Source organism: Pan paniscus, chromosome 15 (assembly GCF_029289425.2).
Source record: "Pan paniscus chromosome 15, NHGRI_mPanPan1-v2.0_pri, whole genome shotgun sequence".
NCBI lineage: Eukaryota > Metazoa > Chordata > Mammalia > Primates > Hominidae > Pan > Pan paniscus.
In genome coordinates, this window is record NC_073264.2 from 46,693,172 (window position 1) to 46,705,686 (window position 12,515).

The following is a 12,515-nucleotide window of genomic DNA, read 5'->3' on the forward strand; positions in this document are numbered from 1 at the left end:
AACATGACGGGCATAGTGCCAGTGATTGGAGGTGGCCGCCTTAAGTCCCAGAGTAGACCTGGCGAGGGTGTCATCTGTCTCCCCTTCAAACCGCATGATACAGCTACAAACACCAGAGGAGCCAAATGGCTGAATAGGAGCCTATTGTCCATTGCTCTCAAGCACCATCTACTGGATTGCAGCCCAAACTACAACACACACAAAAAAATCACTTTACTAATTCTCCCTCCTACAAAACCAAGAACATGAATTCTACCACAAAGACCCTGTACAGAGTCTTAATTCCCTGAAAACGTCCACAAATGAAGCCAACAGACTATACGCAATTTACACCACAATTAAAAGAATACCAGCCCTCCAAATGAGAAAAAATCAGCATAAGAACTTTAGCAATGGCAGGGTGCAGTGGCTCACGCCTGTAATCCCAACACTTTGGGAGGCCGAGGCGGGTGGATCACCTGAGGTCAGGAATTCGAGGCCCAGCCTGGCCAACATGGTGAAACCCCATCTCTACCAAAAATACAAAAAATTAGCCGGCTTTGTGACAGGTGCCTGTAATCCCAGCTACTCAGGAGGCTGAGGCAGGAGCATCACTTGAACCCGGGAGTCGGAGGTTGCAGTGAGCCGAGATCGCGTTATTGCACTCCAGCCCGGGTGACAAGAGTGAAACTCCGTCTCAAAAAAAAAAAAAAAATACCCAATTGAACTTCTTGAGTGGAAAAATTTCAGAATACAATCAGAAGTATCAGCAGAATAGACCAAGCTGAGGAAAGAATCTCAGAGCTCAAAGACCGGTTCTTCGAATCAACTCAGACAAAAATTAAGAAAAATGAATAAAACCTCCAGAAATTTGAAATTATGTAAAGAGACCAAATCTACAACTCATTGGCATTCCTGAGGCAGAAGGAGAGATAATAAGCAACTTGGAAAATATATTTGAGAATATAGTCCATGAAAATTTTCATAATCTTGTAAGAGAGTTCAGCATGCAAATCCAAGAAATACAGAGAACCAGAATCTCTGAGATGGAGCCAAAGCAGTGTTAAGAGAAACGTTTATAGCCCTAAATGCCTTCATAAAGACATTAGAAACATCTGAAATTAACAATCTAACTTTTCACCTAAAGGAACTATGGAAAAAAAAGAACAAACCAACTCCAAAGCTAGCAGAGGAAAAGAAATAACTAAAATTAGAGAAGACCTTAATGAAATTGAGATGCAAAAATCCATACAAAAGATCAGTGAAACCAAGAGTTGGTTCTTTGAAAAAATAATTCAAATTGATAGACCCCTAGCTAGATTAACAAAGAAAAAGAAAGAGTAAATCCAAATAAGCACAATGAGAAATGACAAAGATGATATTACAACTGATCCCACAGAAATACAAAAGATCCTCAGAGACTACTATGAACAAGTTTATGCACACGAATCAATAATAGAAAATCTAGAAGAAATGGATAAATTCCTGGAAGTGCACAGTCTCCCAAAATCGAATCAGGAAGGGATTGAAATCCGAATAGACCATTATCTATTTTTGAAATTCAATTAGCAACAAAGAACGTACCAACCAAAAAAAGCCCTGGGCCAGATGGATGGATTCATAGTTAAATTCTACCACACCTACAAAGAACTGATACCCATCCTGCTGAAACTGTTCAAAAAATTAAAAATGAGCAGTTCCCTCATAACTCATTCTATGAAGCCAGCATCAGCTTGATACCAAATTCTGGCAAAGACACAATGAAGAAAGAAAACTTCAGACCCGTTTTCCTCATGAACATAGATGCAAAAATCCTTAGCTAAATACTAGCAAATCAAATCCAGCAGCACATCAAAAAGTTAATACACCATGATCAAGCAGGCGTTATTCCTGGAATGCAAGGCTGGGTCAACATCACCACATACAGAGCAAAAATCATATGATCACATCAGCAGATGTAGAAAAAGCCTTTGATAAAATCCAACATTCTTCCATGATAAAAACCCTCAACAGACTAGACATCAAAGGAACATACCTCAAAATAATAAGAGCTATCTATGACAAATCCAGAGCCAACCAGCGTCATACTGAATGGGCAAAAGCTTGAACTATTTTCCTTGAGAACTGGAACAAGACAAGAATGCCCACTTTCACCATTTCTATTCAACACAGCACTGAAAATTTTAGCCAGAGCGATCAGGCAAGAAAAATAAATGAAAGCCATCCAAATAGGAATAGAGGAAGTTAAAAGATCTATATTCACAGATGATAGAATTCTATACCTAGAAAACCGCATAGATTCAGTCAAGAGGCTCCAAGAAGATTTAATGGCTCCTAAATTTAATGGCTCCAAAACGCTATTGAAATCATTTAAATACATGATTTCAATAGCGTTTTGGGATACAAAATCAATGTACAAAATTCAGTAGCATGTCTATACACTACAAACATCCAAGCTGAGAGTGAATCAAGAACCCAATCCCACTCACAACTGCCACTAAGAAAATCAAATTCCTAGGAATACAACTAACCTAGAAGGTGAAAGAGCTGTATAAGGAAAACTACAAAACACTGTTGAAAGAAATCAGAGATGATGAAAATAAATGAAAAAACATCCCATGCTCATTGATTGGAAGAATTTATATTGTAAAAATTGTCATACTCCCCAAAGCAATTTACAGATTCAGTGTTATTCCTGCCAATCTACCAATGTCATTCTTCACAGAATTAAAAAAAAAGCTATTGTAAAATTCATATAGAACCAAAAAATAGCCGGAACAGCCAAAGCAATCCTAAGCAAAAGGAACAAAGCTGGAGGCATCACACTACCTGATTTTAAACCATACCATAAAGCTACAGAAACCAAAACAGCTTGGTGCAGGTACAAAAACAGACACATACCAATGGAACAGAATAGAAAATTCAGAAATAAAGCCACACACCTACAACAATCTGTTCTTTAACACAGTTGATAAAACCAAGCAAGGGGAAAAGGAATCCCTATTCAACAAATGGTACTGGGTTAACTGGCTAGCCATATTTAGAATTTTGAAGCTGTACCCCTACATTTCAACATATACAAAAATTAACTCAAATGGATTAAAGTTGTAAGTGTAAGACCTCAAACTATAAAAATCCTAGAAGAAAATTTAGGAAATACTCTTCTTGATGTTAGCCTTGGCAAGGAATTTTTGACTAAGTCCCCAAAAGCAATTGCAACAAAGCCAAAAGTAGACAAGTACAACCTAATTAAACATTGCTTCTGCACAGCAAAAGAAACAGATGATCTACAGAATGAGAGAAGATATTTGCAAACTGTGAATCTGACAAAGGCCTAGTATCCAGAATCTATAAGGAACTTAAACAAATCAAGAAGCGAAAAACAAATAACCCCATTAAAAAGTGAGCAAAGGATATCAAGAGACGCTTCTCAAAAGAAGACATACATGTGGCCAACAAACATATGAAAAAATGCTCAGCATCAGTAATCATCAGAGAAATGCAAATCAAAACCACAATGAGATGTCATCTCACACTAGTCAGGAAGGCTACTATTAAAAAGTCAAAAAAAATAACAGATCCTAGAGAGGTTGTGGAGAAAGGGGAACACTTACACACGGTTAATGGGAATATGAATTAGTTATTTCACTGTGGAAAGCAGTCTGAAGATTCCTCAAAGAACTTAAAACAGAGTCACCATTTGACCCAACAATCCCGTTACTGGGTATATATCTAAAAGAAAATAAATTATTCTACTAAAAAGACACATGCACTCATATGCTTATTTCTACACTATTCACAATAGTGAGGACATGAAATCAACCCAGGCTCCTATCAATGGTAGATTGGATAAAGGAAATGTGGTAGATATATACTATGGACTACTATATAGCCATAACAAAGAATGAAGTCATGTCCTTTTCAGCAATGTAGATAGAGCTGGGGGCCATGAATCATAAACAAATTAATGCAGAAACAGAAAACCAAATGCTACGTATTCTTACTTGTAAGTAGGAGTGAAGCATTCAGCACACATGGACATAAATATGAGAAAAATAGACACTATGCACTACTAGAGGGTGGGTTTAAAAACTACCTATTGGGCATTTTGCTCACCACCAGAATGTTGGGATTTGTCCTCCAAACCTCAGCATTATGCAATAGTCTGATATAACAATTCTGCACATGTAACCCCTGTATTTAAAATAAAAGTTGAAATAAAAAATTGATTAAGGTTTGTGTTGTGTTCTAGCATGTGATATATCCTGGAGAATTTTCAATGTGTGCTGGAGAAGAATGTTTACTGTTTTGCTTTTTGTGAAAAGTTCTGTATATGTCTGTTAGATATATTTAGTCTACAGTGTTAAGTCTGCTGTTTTTTAAATTGATGCTGTCTGGATGTTCTGTCTATTATTGAAAGTGGGGTACTGGAGTAGCCAACTATCGTTGTATTGCTGTCAATTTCTCCTTTCAGATTTGTCAATATTTGTTTTATATACTTAAGTGCTCTGATGTTGGCTGCACATATATTTATAATCACCATGTCTTCCTATTGAATTGACCCTTTTACCAGTATGTAATCATTGTATAATTATCATTATATCTTCTTTGTCTCTACAGACAGTTTTTGACTTAAAGTCTACTTTGTCTGATATAAATATAGCCACTCTTGCTTCCTTTTCATTACCATTTGCATGGAATATCTTTTTCCCTCCTTCCACTTTCAGCCCATGTGTGTCCTTGAATCTAAAGTGTGTTTCTTAGAGAGATTATTAATGAACACAGTGAAATAACTAATTTTTTCCAAACTTTTAAGCATAAATTATATATCAATAATTTTTAGAATTAGAAATCAGTTTCAACTTTTTATTAAAAGATCTGGATGTGGTACCATTTATATTTTTACTGGATATTAATAAGCTTTCAAGTACTTAACATATTTTTAAAAATAAATTTTAGTAATTCTTATTGTTTTTTCAGTCTGAATTATGAGGTTGTGGTAAGTTATGTAATTACACTTGAGATATATTGACTGTTTTAAATGAACAAATAACTTCCTATAATCCTTTGTTGGTAGCAGAGAGATACATAGGACGTATATAGAAATACCATAGACATAAATAAATGAAGGATAATGTGACATGAAGGTGTCAAAATGCATCCCAGCTGCCAACATGTTGATCCCTGTAATACATTACTACTTTAGGTTAAAATACAAAATACCTCTGATAATCCTAACTGTATCAAACTACTCTTAGCCAATGATGTTAACTAGAATGAATGTCTTAATACATGTGTTTGTTTACTCTCATATTGCCATCAAAATGGGGAGAGGATAGGACCTAGAGAGAGGCATTCAGGTAATAAGAAAGGCACTAATCTCTAGAGAAGTAGGAAAAAGAACAGGTGAATACAAGGTTCACCAAGGGAGGACATTGAAAGTAAAGTTTTGCATTTTGGCTAAAAGTTTGTGTGTGTTGATTAGGTGGGGGAAGTGGTAGAAGGTGGAATAAAGTTATACTCTGCAAGGTTTTGTTATCAGGGTGATGCTGGCCTCATAGAATGAGTTAGGGAGGAGTCCCTCCTTTTTAATTTTTTGGAACAGTTTCGGTAGAAATGGTACCAGCTCATCATTGTACATCTGGTAGAATTCAACTCTGAATCCATCTGGTCCTGGACTTTTTTTGGTTGGTAAGCTACTGATACTCCCTCGATTTCAGAACTTGTTATTGGTTTATTCAGGGATGGCATTCAATTTCTTCCTGGTTCAGTCTTGGGAGGGTGTATGTGTCCAGTAATTTATCCATTTCTTCTAGATATTTTATTTAAGTGAATAGAAGTGTTCATAATACTCTGTGATGTTTATTTGTATTTCTGGGGGTCAGTGCTGATATCCCCCTTGTCACTTCCAGTTGTGTTTATTTGAATCTTCTCTATTTTCTTCTTTATTAGTCTAGCTAGCAGTCTATTTTATTATTTTTTTCCAAAAAAATCAGCTCCTGGATTTGTTGATTTTTTGAAGGGCTTTTTATGTCTCTGTCTCCTTCATTTCAGTTCTGATATTGGTTATTTCTTGTCTCCAGCTAGCTTTGGGGTTTGTTTACTCTTGGTTCTCTTGTTTCTTTAGTTGTGATGTTAGGTTGCTAACTTGAGATCTTTCTAGCTTTTTGATGTAGGCATTTAGTGCTATAAATTCCTCTCTTAGCACTGCCTTAGCTGCATCCCAGAGATTCTGGTATGTTATATCTTTGTTCTCATTAGTTTCAAAGAACTTACTGATTTCTTCCTTAATTTCATTTTTTACCCCAAAGTCATTCAAGAGCAGGTTGTTCAATTTCCATGTAGTTGTATGGTTTTGAGTGACTTTCTTAATCTTGATTTCTAATTTGATTGCACTGAGGTCTGAGAGACTGTTATGATTTCAGTTCTTTTGCATTTGCTGAGGAGTGTTTTACTTCTGATTATGTGATTAATTTTAGAGTTGGTGCCATGTGGCAATGAGAAGAATGTATATTCTGTTTTTTTGGGTGGAGAGTTCTGTAGATATATATTTTATTAGTCCATTCTCAAACTGCTGTAAACATGCTACCTGAGACTGAGTAATTTATAAACAAAGGAGATTTAATTGACTCACAGTTCTGTGTGGCTGGGGAGGCCTCAGGAAACTTACAATCATGGAAGAAAGCAAAGTGGAAGGAAGGACATTCTTCACATGGCAACAGGAGAGAGAAGAGCGAGCAAAGAAGAAACTCACCAAACACTTATAAAACTATCAGATCTCATGAAAACTCACTATCATGAGAACAGCATGGGAGAAACAACTCCCATGATCCAACAAACTCCCATCAGCTTCTTTCCTCAACACCTGGGGATTATAATTCAAGATGAGATTTGGGTGGAGACCCAAAGCCAAACCATATCATCTATCAAGTCCACTTGATCCAGAGCTGAGTTCGGGTCCTAAATTTCTTTGTTTATTGTCAGTGGGGTGTTAAAGTCTTCCATTATTATTTTGTGGTAGTCTGTTTCTCTTGGAAGGTTTCTAAGAACTTGCTTTATGAATCTGGTTGCTCCTGTATTGGATGCATATATATTTAGGATAGTTACCTTTTTGTTGTTGTTGTTGAATTGAACCCTTTACTATTACATAATACCTTTCTTTGTCTTTTTTGATCTTTGTTGGTTTAAAGTCTGTTTGTCAAAAACTAGGACTGCAACCCCTGCTTTTTGCTGTTTTCCTTTTGCTCTGGAAATATTCTTCCATCCCTTTATTTTGAGCCTAAGTGTGTCCTATCATGTGAGATGGGTCTCTAGAAGACAGCATATCATTGGGTGTTGGTTCTTTATTCAGCTTTCAGTTCTGTGTCTTTTAATTGGGACATTTAACTCATTTACATTTAAGGTTAATATTGTTATGTGTGGATTTGATCCTGTCATCGTGATGCTAATTGATTATTTTGCAGACTGGCTTATGTGGTTGCTTCATAGCATCACATGTCTGTGTACCTCAATGTGTTTTTGTAGTGGCTGGTAAAGGTTTTTCCTTTCCATAGTTAGTGCTTCCTTCAGGAGCTCTTATAAGGCAGGTCTGATGGTAACAACTTCCCTCTGCATTTGCTTGTCTGAAAGGGATCTTATTTCTCCTTCATTTATGAGGCTTAGTTTGGCCAGATATAAAATTCTGGGTTGGAAATTCTTTTCTTTAAGTATGTTTATTATTGGCCCTCAATCTCTTCTGGCTTGTAGGGTTTTCACTGAAAGGGCCACAGTGAGTCTGATGGGCTTCCCTTTTTAGGTGTCCTGGCTTTTCTCTCAGACTGTCCCTAACATTTTTTTCTTCTATTTTGACCTTAGAGAATCTGATGATTATGTGTCTTGGGGATGATCTCATGGAGTATCTTACTGGGGTTCTCTGTATTTCCTAAATTTGAATGTTAGCCTGTCTAGCTAGGTTGAGGAGGTTCTCCTGGATGATGTACTGAAAATATGTTTTCCAAATTTCTTCCATTTTCCCCATCTCTTTCATGTACCCTAATCAGTTGTAGATTCAATTTGTTTTACATAATTCCATATTTCTTGTAGGCTTTGTTTATTCCTTTTCATTCTTTTCTCTCCATTCTTGTCTTCCCGTCTTATTTCAGAAATATGGTCTTCAAGCTCTGATATTCTTTCCTCTGCTTGGTCGATTCTGCTATTAATATTTGTGATTACATTGTGAAGTTCTTGTAGTGTGTTTCTCAGCTCTATCAGGTAGATTATGTTCCTCTCTCTACTGGCTATTTTGATTGTTAGCTCCTGCATTGTTTTGTCATGTTTCTTAGCTTCTTTGCATTGGGTTACAATATGGTCCTTTAGCTCAGCAAAGTATTTCCTTATCCACATTCTGATGCCTGCTTCTGCCTTTTTAGCCATCTCAGCCTCAACCCATTTCTGAACCCTTGCTGGAGAGGTGTTGTGGTCATTTAGAGGAAAGGGACAACTCTGGCTTTTCAAGTTTTCAGCATTTTGCCTGATCCTTTCTCATATTTTTGGCTTATCTACCTTCAATCTTTGAGGTTGCTGATCTTTGGGTGAGGTTTTTGTGTTTGTCATTGTTGTTCATTTGTTTTTGTTTTAATACTCTTCTGTGGGGCTGCTATGGTTTTCTGAGAGTCCCCTCCAGACCCTAGTCACCTCAGTTTTTCCATTACCTGGAGGTATCATTAGTGAAGGATGTGAAACAGCAAAGTTGGCAGCCTGCCCCTTCCGCTGGAAGCTCTGTCCCATAGGGGTATTGACCTATTGCTGGCCTGAACATGCCTGTAGGAGGTGGCTGGAGATCCCAGTTGGAAGGTCTCATCTAGTCAGGAGGAACAGGATTAGGACCTGCTTAAAGGAGCAGTCTGGCTGCATTTTGGTAGAGCAGCTGTGCAGTGTTGAGGATCCCTTCAGCTTCTGATCAGTTTGGGCTCTCCAAGGCCACATGATGGACTGGCTGAGATGCTGAAACAGCAAAGGAGGTGGTCTGCCCTGCACTCCCGGGCACTCTGTCCCAAGGAGAAATTAGATCTCTGTTAGCTGTAGAACATGGGTTGGGGTGGTTGGGGGCCTTGGCTGGGAGGACTCAGGAGGAATGGATCTGGGTAGCATTTATAGAAGCAGTCTGGCCACACCTTGACAAACAGCTGATGAACCACCTCTGCCCCGGGTTGGCTTGGACTTCCAAAGCCTGCAGGCTGAAACAGCAGAGCTGCCAAAGATGGCCACTAGCTTCTCCCCTCAGGCACTTGGTACCAGGGAGAAATCAGAACTGTGTCTGTAGAATACAGGTGGGGATAGCTGGAGGTTATCCCAGCTGGGAGGACCCACCCCATAAGGAAGAGTGGATTGGGGTCCCATTTAAAGAAGCGGTCTGGCCATGCCTTGACAAAGCAGCTGTGCTGTGCTGGGTAACCACTTCTGCCCTGGTTGGCTTGGACTCTCCAAAGCCCACAGGCTAGAACGGCTGAGTGGTCCAAACAACCAAGGTTGTGGCCTGCCCCTCTCCCTGGACACTCCATTCACAGAGAGATCAGAGCTCCATCTGTAGAATATGGGCAGGTGGGGTAGCTGAAGGCCGTGGCTGGGAGGCCCCACTCAGTGAGAAGGAATGGATCAGGGATCCACTCAAAGAAGCAGTTTAGCCACATTCTGGCAAAGCAGCTGTGCTGTGCTGGGGGGACCCTTTCTCATCTGGACCATTTGGACTCTCCAAAGCCCACAGGCTGGAATGGCTGAGTTGGCAAAACAGCAGAGATGGCAGCCTGCCTCTACCCCCAGGCACTCTGTCCCATCTCAGGCAGGCCTCACCCTGTTGCCGGTGGCTGGCTGGAATTCCAAGCCAGTGGGTCTTATCATGTGAGGTGTGGTAGAAGTGGGGCCTGCAGACTGATGCTGCTTGGCCTCCTGGATTCAGTCTCTTTCCTAGGGGCATGTATGGACCTCCCACTTTGCCAGGGATCCTGGGGCTGGAGTATGTAAAGCCCCTGGCTCTCTGTGCATACCTGAGCAGCTGATTTGCTGAGACTCCACACAGCTCTGTGTGTTAGACCCAAGGCCCTGGTGGCATGGACTCATGAGGGTATCTCCTGATCTGAGGGTTGCAAAGATCCATGGGAGAATTGTGGCTTCCCAGGCTTGCACATTCTCTCACAGCTTCCATTCACTGGGAGTGGGGGTCCTTTGGCTCTGTATCACTCCCTGGTGGGCTGTCACCCCCCCCCCCCGTTTTTCTTCATTCTCCATGGGTTGAGTTGTTTTCCTGGTCAGTCCTGATGTGAATACCTGGATATCTCAGTTGAAGGTGCTGTATTCACTCGCCTCTTCTGTTTCTCTCTGTGAGAGCCACACACCACTGCTTCCACTTGGCCATTTTGACCCCCTCCAAATTATAACTTTCAAATCTACCAGTGTTGTATTGTTGCCATCAAGGATGTTTTTCTTTTAAGTGACTGCTTAATACTAATTCCACGTCATGTAGTGATTTCTGAAATTGTGATAAAGATACAAAACATCCGCTGCGTTTTGCAGAAAATTGTGCCTCAGGGGCAAACCAGGTTTAGATGTAATCAAAGTTCGTCCTTTGGATCCTTATTTTGCCACGGACCCACTGTGTGACTTGAATTAAACCCATTCTTTGTATTCATAATTTACTGAAGAAGCAGACTAATTTGGTCCCACTTGACAAACAAGGTTGTTATTTGTGAGTGATTTCTATTATCTAATACAAATTTAGCACACAGAGAAATTAATTAATGAAATAAAACATTTACTTAAGTCATAAAAAGTGAAATAAAGAATTGAGAAAATTATCTGCAATAATTCAGACCTAGAGTAACTTTCACCTAAATTTTGAAATAATGGAAAAAAATATTATGTGAACTTTTTGTTTTGCTTACATTTTCTGTTCAATTGCTTTATCTGCTGTGTGTATAAGGAAACCATCCACTCATCCATCTTCTATTCTATAAATGTTTATTGAACACCTTGTCTGGCTAAGAACTGGAAATATGTGGTGAGATGAATAATACCATCCCTCCAGAAACTTGTCGTATTGCAGAACTCTTAGTCTCTTAGTAACTGGTTTTATTACTTTGTAAAATATAAATATAATACAGATAAATTTAAGCAGTTTTAAGGCCCACGCTTGAGATGTTAACCATCAAGAACAAAACCAGATCAATTGCCAAATATTCTGAAAAGCAATAAAATATTCACTTGAGTCTCTTGAAGCATGCCAAGTGGGATTGAAATAATAAATCTCAGCTAAATCTCCCACTCCCACCACTTCTCACACGAATGAACTCCGTCCCTTAAATCTCTGAGCTCCCTCTCTCTGAATGCCCTAAAAATTTCTTCAGCTTTTGATTTCTCCCTTCCATATCTCCATATTCTTTTTCCCAGTAACTCTGACTTGTCAGAGTTCCTCAGTTCTTCCCTTGCTCACTCCATTGACTTGGGCCAAAAAAAGACATGTCATAGAGATAGAATCTTCCTTTAGTAAGGGACACACACATCCTTTTTCTCCCATACCATCACCTCCCCACATACTTTGTTTTCTGTAGCATGAAACTTGCGAAAGAGTATTTGAGTTAGATTTCTAGGATATCTGAAAATCTGAGAAAAATATATTGTCAAATCTAAAACATCAGTTAGTTTATTGTTCCAGTCACTTAATATTAATGAATTGAATATAATAATTTTCTTTTGGTTTAGACCTTCATAACCTTGGCCCAAAGCAGTATGCCTAGGCTAAACCATTTTGCAGTTGTGGAACAGCCAAGTAGGCTATGATATATGTATTATGATTGTTTCATAAACAAATTTATTTTTAAATAACTTTTATATTTTTAATTACTATGAGTACGTAATAGGTGTATATACGCATGGGGTACATGTATTCTGATAAAGGCATATCATGTATAATAATCACATCATGGGAATTGGGGTATATATCATCTCAAGCATTTACCATTTCTTTGTATTAGGGACATTCCAATTCAACTCTTTTAGTTATTAAAAAACGTACAATAATTATTGTTCACTATAGTCACCTTATTATGCTATCAAACACTAAATCTTATTCATTCTATTTAACTATATTTTTGGACCCATTAACCATCCCCACTTTTTTTTCTCCTGCCTCCCTCTACTCTTCCTAGCCACTGGTAAGCATCATTCTAGTCTCTATCTGCGTGAGATCAATTGTTTTAATTTTTATCTTTCACATATGAGTGAGAACATGAGAAATTTGTCTTTCTTTGCCTCATTTATTTTGCTTAACATAATGTTCTCCAGTTCTACCATGTTGTTGCAAATGACAGGACTGTATTTTATTTAATGGCTGAATAGTATTCCATAGTATATATGTACTACAGTTTCTTTACCCATTCATCTGTTGATGTACACATAGCTTGATTCCAAATCTTGGCTATTGTGAATAGTGCTACAAAAAACATGGGGGTGCAGATATCGCTTTGACATACTTGTTTCCTTTTTTCTCTCTTTCTTTCTTTCTC